The sequence below is a fragment of the Mya arenaria genome, chromosome 9 (genome assembly GCF_026914265.1).
Source record: "Mya arenaria isolate MELC-2E11 chromosome 9, ASM2691426v1".
Classification (NCBI taxonomy): domain Eukaryota; kingdom Metazoa; phylum Mollusca; class Bivalvia; order Myida; family Myidae; genus Mya; species Mya arenaria.
The window spans coordinates 27,574,445-27,587,646 of NC_069130.1; the positions used below are offsets into that span (position 1 = coordinate 27,574,445).

The 13,202-nt window shown below is 33.1% G+C and overlaps 2 long non-coding RNA genes across 2 annotated transcripts; one reads left to right on the forward strand and one right to left on the reverse strand.

Moving 5' to 3' along the window:
• Window positions 1–2,205: 2,205 nt before the first annotated feature.
• LOC128203503 (uncharacterized) lies at window positions 2,206–6,721 on the reverse strand. The gene is made up of 4 exons (XR_008255958.1): window positions 6,633–6,721; window positions 3,374–3,507; window positions 2,697–2,794; window positions 2,206–2,419 (listed from the first exon to the last, which is right to left on the reverse strand). It is a non-coding gene; the product is annotated as an uncharacterized LOC128203503 (long non-coding RNA).
• A 91-nt stretch (window positions 6,722–6,812) lies between these two features.
• Window positions 6,813–12,918, forward strand: LOC128245629 (uncharacterized). The gene is made up of 4 exons (XR_008263197.1): window positions 6,813–7,044; window positions 10,072–10,154; window positions 10,481–10,604; window positions 12,184–12,918. It is a non-coding gene; the product is annotated as an uncharacterized LOC128245629 (long non-coding RNA).
• The last annotated feature ends 284 nt before the right edge of the window (window positions 12,919–13,202 follow it).

The window sequence follows — 13,202 nt, forward strand, 5'->3', positions numbered from 1 at the left end:
CAATGTTTGAGCTCACCATTTATAATTATTTTGTTGTGACAGACTGTCATTGAGTGATGTTAAAAAAGACTAATGCTTTAGATAACCATATACGTCTTAACAGCATTTAAAAACCCAAATTTATGATAACTGCCACTCGGAAGAAAATTATTATCACTTAATTGTGATGAGAGTGGGTTTGTTTGCTTGTCTGTATGGGAAGTGTTTTAAAGTACTATGGGAAGGATCTATGCATTATTTGATCAGTCATTTGTAACCACGATCCCCCCAGGTCTGGGGATAGTCGGGAAATTGGCCGTGTTTTAACTTTTAAGGTAGCTCCGCAGTGCCAAGTGAATGTGTTATGCACCAGTCAGTTGTATCCACAGCCCCACCAGGTCAGGTGGTATACTGGAAATGGGTCGTGTTTTTACTTCTATGTGGCCCCGCAGTGCCGGAGAAATGCAGTGGTATTGTCTGCGCCATAAAAGGTGGAATTTGGCCTATCCTAGGGTCCCAGGGGTGCGGGGCGTGGGCATTTGGCGGGGATTTCACTGAAGTTAATGATAAAGATAGTTTATATTGAAAGCAACACTATATAATCATCATGTTTATACAAAATATGTATATACATCGAAAAAACTTACTCCCGTAAGAATATAAAGGTAAAGGATTTTGTTGGTTAAAAGTTTTAAATAAACAAATGTAAATGTTACAGATGGGGTCAAGTGCAAACATGCTGATTGATTTTAATTTTATTATTAGTCCTCAAATATCGGCAAATGGTAAATGCAGTGCCAGGGTGAATGCCGTGGTTTTGTCTTCGCGCTAAACATAGTGGCGAATGGGCCTTTAACCTAGTGTCCCCAGGGTTCAGGGCATTTGGCGGGGAATTTACATCAGTTCATCCCCACAGGGCGGGAATTTGCACCCAGGGTTGGCTGGACCGAAAGTCAGTCCCCACTATTCCCCGGACCTGGGGGGCAGCGTGGTTACAATTGACTGATGCAGAACATACACTGGGAGTGTGAAGAAACACCTAAAGGAGAATGTCAGGACCTTTGTCTGCCGGGCATAAGTGTGGCCAACAAAAGTTTTTTCTGAACAGCAGAAACATTTGAAACCACCTTCTAAGGGCTAGAAAGAACATGGACCAGTCGCCTAATGATCTGGAGAATGTAGAAACATATGCTAGAAAGAAACTGGAAATGAAATTTGTCAAACAAAGGACAATATATCAATAATAACAAATTTACAAAGAAAATGATAGAATGGAAGGTATAAATAAAAGGTTACAGCTTTGACAGGAATTTTATGTTGATGTCGGTAGTAATCATGTTGGCAGTGAAAATTAGTTTTCCTACCAATTATGTAATGTACTATCTGCATTGATGATTCACCAGACAAGAAACTGTGAAGCTCGATGAAGTGGATGAAGAGGAAAATAACAACAAAGGAATGGAATTAAAGAATATAATTCAAATAGAAGTATTCACACTAGCTTCGTTGTTCAGATGTCCTTGCTACCTTACATGTATGGTATCGTAATCACATATTGTAAGAGGTAAAATGTATTATTAGCCGGATATTTTCCCAACTTCACTCATATGAGGAGCAGGCTCAACAACATTTCTTTGTACACCTTCTATTCATGTTTCAAATTATTGCTTCAACTGTTTGTGATTGTATACTGTTCCCCACATTTAGAATAAGAAAAAACAAATTTTGAATTTTATAGAAAACAATTTTGGGTAACAGTTTTTTCAATGATCTTCTTTTCATTTGTAATTGATAATGATACATTGGTATGCTTGATTATGCTTCATATCATTTGATACTTTTCAGAAATATTCTGTTTTATAATGATTTGTTTTAAAACCAACATACATACATAATATTGTATTTTCAGATAAATGTTTAACTACTGAGAAATAGCAGCCATCATTTCATTTCACATACATGATACATATTTCTCTTGAATTGTTATTTTTTTGTTTAATAAAGTTAAAATTTCAGAAGCATCAGAAATTCATGTTTCTGATACAAACATAGCAAATGAAGTATCTGCTACATAAGTATGGAAATAAGGTGACCCGGATGGACATTTAACTTGACTATAAAAAAATCTCTAGTTTAAATCCAGATTCTGTTAATATTTCCATTGTCTTTATTTTTCAGAGGTTTTAATCCATACTGACATAGCAATTCAAATTAAAAAGATAAATGTAATAATTGATACTTTTATTGGAACATATTTTTACATATATATGCATATATATATAAATCATTCTTCAGGTTTATTGATTTTCTTTAGGAATTAAATCATGCAGAAAGAGTCTTTTTTATTTCAAAGTATTTCACACAAATAATCAAGTGTTTCTAATGTTCTTTCAGGAGGAGCTATAGCCATGCCCTGGAAGTCCTGATGCTTTCTGGTATCCTGAAACACAAACAAAAGAAGATATAAAGAAAAATACTACAAATTTCCATTAGTTTGGCAGTTTTGGTCCATTCATGTATACTTAAGTATATACTGTCCATTTTGGTTGTTTTTGCATTGCGACATGTAAAATAAAATCTCAATGAGATTTATGTCTAATTTGTTAATGAAAATGTTCTTGAAAAGCACTGTAATTTCTCTATCAAAAAACATTTTTGCTAATTTTTGTTCAAAACTATATTTTTAATATATATATGCCAATCATGATGTACAATACCTGACTGAAACTATTTTCTGTAATTCAGAAAGTCAACGTCTGCAACTTGCCAATGTGCTCTTATCTGACAATATCATCCGTGAGTTGGAACAAACATTCTGTAAATATAGAGCAGAACATGACTTGCATGTGGCTATATTTCATGCTTGGAAGATAACAACTTTTGTAACTGATCACTTCAAGGTTATTATGCTCATTTATTTTTTGACTGACACTCTTTAAAATGCAAACATTTCTTTCACAAATACATGGATGAATAGTATAAACCTTTGGCCATACTGTAGATGAATGAGCCATTACAGAATGCGATAAGGGCCCTGAATGATTACACATTAATGACTAAGGAAGCACTCAAAAGACATGTCAAAAGTCAAATGAAATGTCAATAATTATTAAAGCTAGTAATATTAATTTTGATAATAGAATCTTTATGGAACATAAATAAAGAAAAAGTTAATGATGCATTAAGGTATTATCAAACAATCAGGTCTTTTTAAAAAGCCAATTGCAATGCTTTAAGGACGAGAGCCATGGTTGCTATAGAAACATGAGAATAGTTAAAGTATTAAATCTTCAAAAATTGTAACAATTATCTCCAACGCCCAAAGTTGCACAATGTCACTTGCACATCTGCATACTATTTTTTCAAACAGCAACCTAGCAGCCATTTAACATACCTGAGTAAACTAGTTTCTGCACTGCTGAGTCTCCAACTATTTCCCAATACTCAGAACATGACATTGTTGGTGACATCATGAAGTATGATATTGTATAACATCTAGCCATTTCTCATTACTAGGAACTGTACAATCTGTAATAAAATCAAGTAAATCAAATATTGCACTTAAATATATCACCATTCAGAACATAAAAGTAAGAAAAATACAGAAAAATAGTATTATTGACCGGCTAATGATCATCACTCAGAACGTAAAATTCATAAATAACAAAAAACATTATTAATGACTGTCTTTTGTTTATAACTCAGAAAGTTAAAGTAAAAAACGACAAAAAATAGTAATATTGACTGGCTAATGATCATCACTCAGAACGTAAAAGTCAAAAACGACAAAAAATAGTAATATCGACTGGCTAATGATCATCACTCAGAACGTAAAAGTCAAAAACGACAAAAAATAGTAATATCGACTGGCTAATGATCATCACTCAGAACGTAAAAGTCAAAAATGACAAAAAATAGTAATATCGACTGGCCAATGATCATCACTCAGAACGTAAAAGTCAAAAACGACAAAAAATAGTAATATCGACCGGCTAATGATCATCACCCAGAACGTAAAAGAAGGAAACGACAGAAAAATAGTAATATCGACCGGCTATTGATCATCACTCAGAACGTAAAAGAAGGAAACGACAGAAAAATAGTAATATCGACTGGCTAATGATCATCACTCAGAACGTAAAAGTCAAAAATGACAAAAAATAGTAATATCGACTGGCCAATGATCATCACTCAGAACGTAAAAGTCAAAAACGACAAAAAATAGTAATATCGACCGGCTAATGATCATCACCCAGAACGTAAAAGAAGGAAACGACAGAAAAATAGTAATATCGACCGGCTATTGATCATCACTCAGAACGTAAAAGAAGGAAACGACAGAAAAATAGTAATATCGACTGGCTATTGATCATCACTCAGAACGTAAAAGAAGGAAACGACAGAAAAATAGTAATATCGACTGGCTATTGATCATCACTCAGAACGTAAAAGAAGGAAACGACAGAAAAATAGTAATATTGACCGGCTATTGATCATCACTCAGAACGTAAAAGAAGGAAACGACAGAAAAATAGTAATATTGACTGGCTATTGATCATCACTCAGAACGTAAAAGAAGGAAACGACAGAAAAATAGTAATATCGACTGGCTATTGATCATCACTCAGAACGTAAAAGAAGGAAACAACAGAAAAATAGTAATATCGACTGGCTTCATATTGATCATCACTCAGAACGTAAAAGTCAAAAACGACAAAAAATAGTAATATTAACCAGCTATTGATCGTCATTCAGAACGTTAAAAGTCAAAAACGACAAAAAATAGTAATATTAACTGGCTAATGATCATCACTCAGAACGAGAAAGTCAAAAACGACAAAAAATAGTACTATTAACCGGCTATTGATCATCACTCAGAATGTAAAAGTCAAAAACGACAAAAAATAGTAATATCGACCGGCTATTGATCATCATTCAGAACGTAAAAGTAGGAAAAGACAGAAAAATAGTAATATTGACCGGCTATTGATCATCACTCAGAACGTAAAAGAAGGAAACGACAGAAAAATAGTAATATCGACTGGCTATTGATCATCACTCAGAACGTAAAAGTCAAAAACGACAAAAAATAGTAATATTAACCATCTATTGATCATCATTCAGAACGTAAAAGAAGGAAAAGACAGAAAAATAGTAATATTAACTGGCTGTTGATCATCACTCAGAACGTAAAAGAAGGAAACGACAGAAAAATAGTAATATTAACCAGCTATTGATCATCACTCAGAATGTAAAAGTCAAAAACGACAAAAAATAGTAATATCGACCGGCTATTGATCATCACTCAGAACGTAAAAGTACGAAAAGACAGAAAAATAGTAATATTGACCGGCTATTGATCATCACTCAGAACGTAAAAGAAGGAAACGACAGAAAAATAGTAATATCGACTGGCTATTGATCATCACTCAGAACGTAAAAGAAGGAAACGACAGAAAAATAGTAATATCGACTGGCTATTGATCATCACTCAGAACGTAAAAGTCAAAAACGACAAAAAATAGTAATATTAACCAGCTATTGATCATCATTCAGAACGTAAAAGAAGGAAAAGACAGAATAATAGTAATATTAACTGGCTGTTGATCATCACTCAGAACGTAAAAGAAGGAAACGACAGAAAAATAGTAATATTAACCAGCTATTGATCATCATTCAGAATGTTTAAGTCAAAAATGACAAAAAATAGTAATATTATCTGGCTAATGATCATCACTCAGAACGAGAAAGTCAAAAACGACAAAAAATAGTAATATTAACCAGCTATTGATCATCACTCAGAATGTAAAAGTCAAAAACGACAAAAAATAGTAATATCGACCGGCTATTGATCATCACTCAGAACGTAAAAGTACGAAAAGACAGAAAAATAGTAATATTGACCGGCTATTGATCATCACTCAGAACGTAAAAGAAGGAAACGACAGAAAAATAGTAATATCGACTGGCTATTGATCATCACTCAGAACGTAAAAGAAGGAAACGACAGAAAAATAGTAATATCGACTGGCTATTGATCATCACTCAGAACGTAAAAGAAGGAAACGACAGAAAAATAGTAATATCGACTGGCTATTGATCATCACTCAGAACGTAAAAGAAGGAAACAACAGAAAAATAGTAATATCGACTGCTATTGATCATCACTCAGAACGTAAAAGAAGGAAACAACAGAAAAATAGTAATATCGACTGCTATTGATCATCACTCAGAACGTAAAAGAAGGAAACGACAGAAAAATAGTAATATTAACTAGCTATTGATCATCACTCAGAACGTAAAAGAAGGAAACAACAGAAAAATAGTAATATTAACTGGCTATTGATCATCACTTAGAACGTAAAAGTAGGAAAAGACAGAAAAATAGTGATATCCACTATCCACTCAGAACGTAAAAGTCACTAACGACAAAAAAATACAATTATTGACTAGCGATTGATCATCACTTAGACTGTAGACAAAAAATAGTATAACAGGTGGTAAATTGACTTTTGATCATCACTCAGAACTAGAAAGTAGCTACAGTATTTAATTTAAAAGTCTAGTAATTTCCAATACTTGGTAACCTTGCTGACAAGTTAAAAAACAAAATATGTAATCCAGTTACTCAGTATCTTATTTGTTAAACTTACCTGGTACATAAAAGATTTTTTTGCACATCCAAGGAATGAAAAGAAACATTTTTCGTACATGTTTAGATTTATGGTGGCAGACAACAATTTTAATTGTATTTCCATCTGTATGATCTTTGCTTGTGTCGATTCGGTATTGGTATGATCTTTAGTGCTAACCGAATCAGGAAGGAGTTCCATTCTACCAACTTAATACCATTCTTATTTGTCGTCTTCTTAACCGGATGCTTGAATTTTTGTAAACAAACCCAATGAACCCTGCATCGTTCCACTAGACTTTCTCGCTTAATATTTACGCTCGGTTGTGCCTGTATCGAAGAAAATGAAGACCAGTCCAAAACATTGCGTCATTTAGTATTTAGCACGCGCTAGAGTGATTCAAAACATCGAATTTGACCGACACTGAACAGAGGTAAATGGCTATTTTCTTTGAAAATATAACACTTTCTAGTTCAAAAGGTAATTGAATTTATGTAGATACGTAAACAATTGACAGTTTAACGAGTATATTTTATTGATATAACGAAGTACTCCTTAAAGCTGCACTCTCACATATCATACATGTATTTTGACAACTTTGTTATTTTTTATTTTTGTCTTGGAGTTTGAATGAGCCAGTTTCTGTGTAAATATATGCAAATAAGTGATATAAGCCTGCTGACAAAAGATCAGATCGCAGATTTACATATTCCGTTAAAAAAATTGTTTTATGGCTAAAAGTGCTACTAACAGTTGGAAGAAAAATGCATAAAACATCATTTTCTTAAAGCTGCACTCTCACAGATTGAACATTTTGGCAACTTTTTTATGTTTTGTCTTGGAATGTACTAATTTTGGCGAAAATCCATGGAAACCAGTTATATAAGACTGCTGACAAATATAGGTCGCAGATTTTTATATATACCAGTTCAAAAATTGATGTTTTGTTCATTTTTCTAAAACGTTTATTAACGGTTTTAGCCATAAAACATTAATTTTCAAACGGAAATATGAAAATCTATGATCTGGTTTTTCGTAAGCAATCCTATATCATTGGTTTGCAGATATTTATACAAAAATTTGCTCTTTCCAAGACAAAAAATAAAAAAGTTGTAAAAATGGTATATCTGTGATAGTGAAGCTTTAACTAAAATATATATGCAATCCAATGTTTTTTTAAGCAGTCTTGTGTCACTGTTTTTCTTGCACTTATGCATTTATTGGCTTGTATAAAGACAAAAAATAAAACAGTTGTCAAAACATTTAATCTGTTAAAGTGCAATGTATACTTGATGCTTGCCTCAATCATTGCCGCTGACTGATCATCAGATGACAGCACCAACATCCAACAATGCAGCGATATTTTTAAAGTCTCTTTCACATCATTCTGTATCCTTATATTTTAATTTATGTAAGATAGTTGCTTATCAAGATGTTGAATGCATATTTTACAGCCTTTTAGGCTTTAGAGTGTATTCAATGTCATTTTCAGACAGAAATATCTTGATCGAAGCTAGGAACAAGCTCACAACTGGCATTAGTGAGTCATGCCTGTCAAAACTAATTTTGGGGTACATGCATGTGTCTTTTAAAGTAGAACAGTAGACATCAACTTTACAATGTACATGAATACATTGCATTCATACTTTAGTTATTTATGTATTCATGTACATTGTAAAGTTATTGTTGATGTAGATCGTGTTGATAAGAACCAGCCGTTCAGTTAGCTCAGTTGGTTACAGCGCCATGATAGTGTTCCAGCAGTTGTTGTTGGTTCAAGCTCCACACTGGGGCACTTCTCCTCCCAGGTTTACTTAAATGGTCGCAGTGGTACATGGCAGGAGTGCCTCCGTCAGCTTTAAACTACAGTCGAAACTCGATGGCTCGATATTCTAGGGACCAGCCAAAATACTTCGAGCCTCGAGAATATCGAGCCAAGCGGGATTGCTTACAAAATGTTATTTTTTTTATTATTCGTTACAAAAAGTCTTGTTTACCTCGTTTGTTATTGGCTATGCTATCTCCGCAAAAGAAGAGTATTAATTGGACATAGTTACACGTCTTAAAGTTCGTTACATCACTTATTCGATACTTAGAAAATATTATTTGATTGTTTTTATTAATTATAAAAATTATGCGAAAACAACAAACAAGTAATTTTAAACAGTGGGTAACAAAAACATAGCTTATTAGTTATATCAGGATGCATTGAAATTTATACATGTATAACAATTAGGGAAAGAACTTAGATAAAGTGATGGCATGTTTATTCAAACTGTTAAGTCATTCAAATTTGATAATAATTATAATAAATTGAATTAATTTTTATCGATTAGCGCCGTGTGCTAAATGAAGCCAACAAAACAAATCAAGGTGTGAGGTTCTTACCTGAACCCGCGAAAATGACATTGACCCAAGCAAACAAAATTGTGAAATTCTTACTTGGAACCGCGAAAATGACTTCGAGCGTGGAGAAATATCGACCCTCAATATATCGAGCCATCCGATCAAATTTTATATGAACAAAGAGTTAAACAAAATCGGTTCTTTTAATCTGGTTCAAGCCAACGAGGATATCGAGCCATGAGATATCGAGCCAACGAGTTTCGACTGTAATATATATATAAAGGGTTAATGGAGAGGAGTGGAGTGTATTGTGTGTCACTGTCAGTGTGTAAGAACCAGCCGCTCCGATGTGGAAATACTTGTACCATAAGTCATGGTTTTTAAGTTTATTGTTTAAAGTTCCATTTTCTAGTTTTGACCTTAAAGGTGCACTCTCACAGATTGAACGTTTTGACAATTTTTTTGTCTTGGAATGAGGCAATTTTTGCGAAAATCCATGGAAACCAGTTATTTAAGACAGCTGACAAAAAATTAGATAGCAGATTTTTATATTTAAGTTTAAAAAGTAATGTTTTATGCATTTTTCTTAAACCATTAGTAACGGTTTAAGCCATAAAACATTAATTTTCGAACGGAAATATAGAAATCTACGATCTGATTTTTTGGCAGCAATCATATATCATTGGTTTGCAGATATTTATGCAAAAATTTGCTCTTTCCAAGACAAAAAATAAAAAAGTTGTAAAAATGGTATATCTGTGAGAGTGCAGCTTTAAATTTTATGATTTAATGACAACTGCCTTGAAATAGATACCTGATTTAAGCATTATGCCAATGTTTATAAATTTCTATTATATTTTACTGTGAAATAATGTAAATATATACATATAATTGTTTGTGTTAGTTTAAATATGCTTGATTTATCATTAACCTAATTATATATTATTTCATTTTTTTTGTATTAACCCAATATTATGTCATATAATATATCTATGGGTATATAATACCAAGGTAAACACATGTATACAAATCACTTATTATTATGTATAGATAGTTTTTATTTCCATGTAACTCATTTGCCTACATACATTTTGGAAAATGTGGTCCATTACAGATAAAACCCAGATGTATACATGGCCTGGATTTCCATATTATGCTGCCCAGAATAAAAGACGATGCAGTCCAGATAAAAACATGGTATGGCTCAATAATCTTTACCAAACTTGTTAAAAAAAACTTTGTCATATTATGAGAAATCCCTGTTTTTTTGTTAATTATGTTCATTCACAGTATATGCAATTCACCAAGCAACACAAGACTTAATGTCCACTTGACACATTTCTAGTATATTTGGCTTGTACATAAACATCACTTTTTCATAAGAGACTAAATCTCATGTAGGACATTTAGATTGCTCTAAAAATAATTGCCAAGATGTTTTGCATTTGAATCATGTTTAAAGCATACCCAACATTATTTGCATTTATTGTGTTCATGATTGTGTTGTATTCTTCCTTTTTAAGATGCATCAGATGAAGTCTTTGACTATCTAGAAAGGGATTTTGTAAGCTAGTACTGGACATGAAGACAGTCACTTGGAAATGATGATTGTGCAACAGCAGTTAAACATATGCAATACATCATATGGTAATTTCTTTTCACCTCAATGAATATTTAAGTGACCTACCCACAAATAAAGTGATTCTCTAATAGTTCCAATTTCCACTTTGATTTTGTAATCTGGTATTCTTCATTACTACTACCCGTAACTGGTATCTAAAAATAACATTATAATATTCATCAATAATATCGTAAGACCATGTGAATATTCAGTAATTTATATATGTAATCAATTTGTTTTTGTGTATGTGGTGTTTATATGTTGGAGTTTGTAGTTCATTGTCAGTGATTTTTTTATTGTGAAAAACTCCATTTTCCCCAAAATTAAAAAAAATTACATTACATTCTGGATTAAAATAGCAATGAATTTCTTGAAATATAAACAAAATCTTGACAAGTCTTACTCTTTCACAGCATAAGGTATGCATAAAAAAGTTAAAAAATGTATATTTGCCATTATATAAGCAATTTTGACCTGATTTTGTATTTTTCCCAAAGTTGACTTTTTACCGAATTTGCGAGGTACATTGTACAGGCAGTAAAAAGAATTCATAAAAAAATCACTGATTGTTGTTAAGTGTTTTTTTATGAATGTTGTTCAAGTTTCGTCCTTGGGGTCAAAGTTGTCCCAACCAGAGTTCCCCTGTTACTGATAGACTTCTAGAACAAAAATTGATGCACATTCAAATCAGGCAATGACTTCTGCAGTAATGTATGAATTCCTTAGAAACTGATGTCTAAACTAAAAGGTATTTAGTTTCAAAGATTATGAAACAAGTTGTTACAACAATATGATAATCACCTTTTGGCAGGATGTTAAGCAAGGTTTTGCCTTATTGAGGAAATCGTAGACCTCGTAGTACCCTTAAGGAACCCACTTGTCTAACTTAGTGACTACAATCCAAACTCACAATGTCTTCCTTAACAACCACTTTATAAGCAACCAAGGACATCCTTATCAAATACTTCATTTACAGCAGCCAATGACTTCCATAAAAAATGATGACTTCCTAAACAATCCTTGGCTTCTTTATCAACCAATGATTGCCTTAGCAACTACCTTCATCCATAGCAACAAATGAATCCCCATTCAACCAATGACTTCCTTTGCATCCAATTCCTTCCAACGCATCCATTAACTACCTTTATAGGCACCAATGCCTTATTTAGCAACCACTTTTTTCCTGAGCAACAGCCAACATCCATAGCAACCAATTACTTCCTTAGTAATCATTTACTTCCATAGCAACATTCTGGTTCATTACCGTAACATCCATTGACCATGGGAACAACCAGCTTACCATAATTCTCATTTCTGTTAACAAAGAGCAGCCTTCTTTGAGGAGTCCTTATCAACCATCAAATAACACAGCAACCACTAACCTGCTAAGCAAATAGCAACACCTTTCATAACCAGTTGTTACCTGACTGACTTGTTCATGGTCATTTTAATCAGGTGACCAATTAAGGGCCATGCTGGCCCTTTTGTTTTGAATGTACATTTCCTTAGCTTATTCATTTAATTCAGCAAATGTATAAACATAGTGTACAATACTTTCAAGTTTTGTCATTATTATATATTATCAATGTTTTAATTTTCAAACAGGTGACCAGACAGGGAGGAAACTAGGGAAATGGTTATCCACCAACAGCCCAAGTGCTTGGTTGATAAGAGGAGCCACAGCATTAAACATTACTGCACAAAGTGGTGTGCTAAATGCTAACACTTATGATTGTGATTTGATAAAAAAAGCAATGAATGAACGCTCATTATTCATAACTATAACTAAAACATTGATGTCAAAAGTTGTCAATTTTCAACATATATAGTATTTGAGATATTGATCTATAGTTGTGTGCAATGGATTATCAAAGAAAAACAAAAGAGTGGGCAACAAAATGAATAGCATAATGCACCAGTCAATTGTAACCACATCCCGCCCCCAGGTCCGGGGACTTTTGACTTTTGGTCCAGCCTACCCCAGGTTAAATTCCCTGAACTGATCCTGAACTAAAATCCCTGCCAAATTCCCCCGCATCCAACATACCATAGGTAAGACAAAACCACCGCATTCACACCCAGTATACCCCCAGACGGGGGTGGTGGTGGTTACAATTGACATGTGCATTACCCACTACCCATTTACACCAGTAATTCATAATTATATTTGATAGACATGCCTCTTGTCAAAGGTTTTGAAGGGTATGAACGTCAGAACTACCTGCCTATGGCCTTTCAAGATTTTATAACATTGTTAAACTAAAGAAATTATTATTAAGTTTATACTAGATCTTTGTTAAGAGTGACCCCTTTGATAATTCTGGAGAAAAACTATTAGGATTAGGTTCTGTGTTTGTCCATAATTTGTCATATGACATGTAAGCAGGAGTTCATTCCTTCAAAGAATTGTGAATCTTATATAATTATGTATTTGACATCTTATGAATTTTATCACACTTTAACCTAGAGGCAGTTCAAATAAATACTGCTATGATTGAACCAATACTGAATAAGGGCAAGAATTCCAAACAAGACAGTATACATCTAGTATCATGTTTGTCTGATAATTTTGAAATCATAGTGATTAAATCTAAAAGGATGTTAAAGCTGCACTGTCACTGATT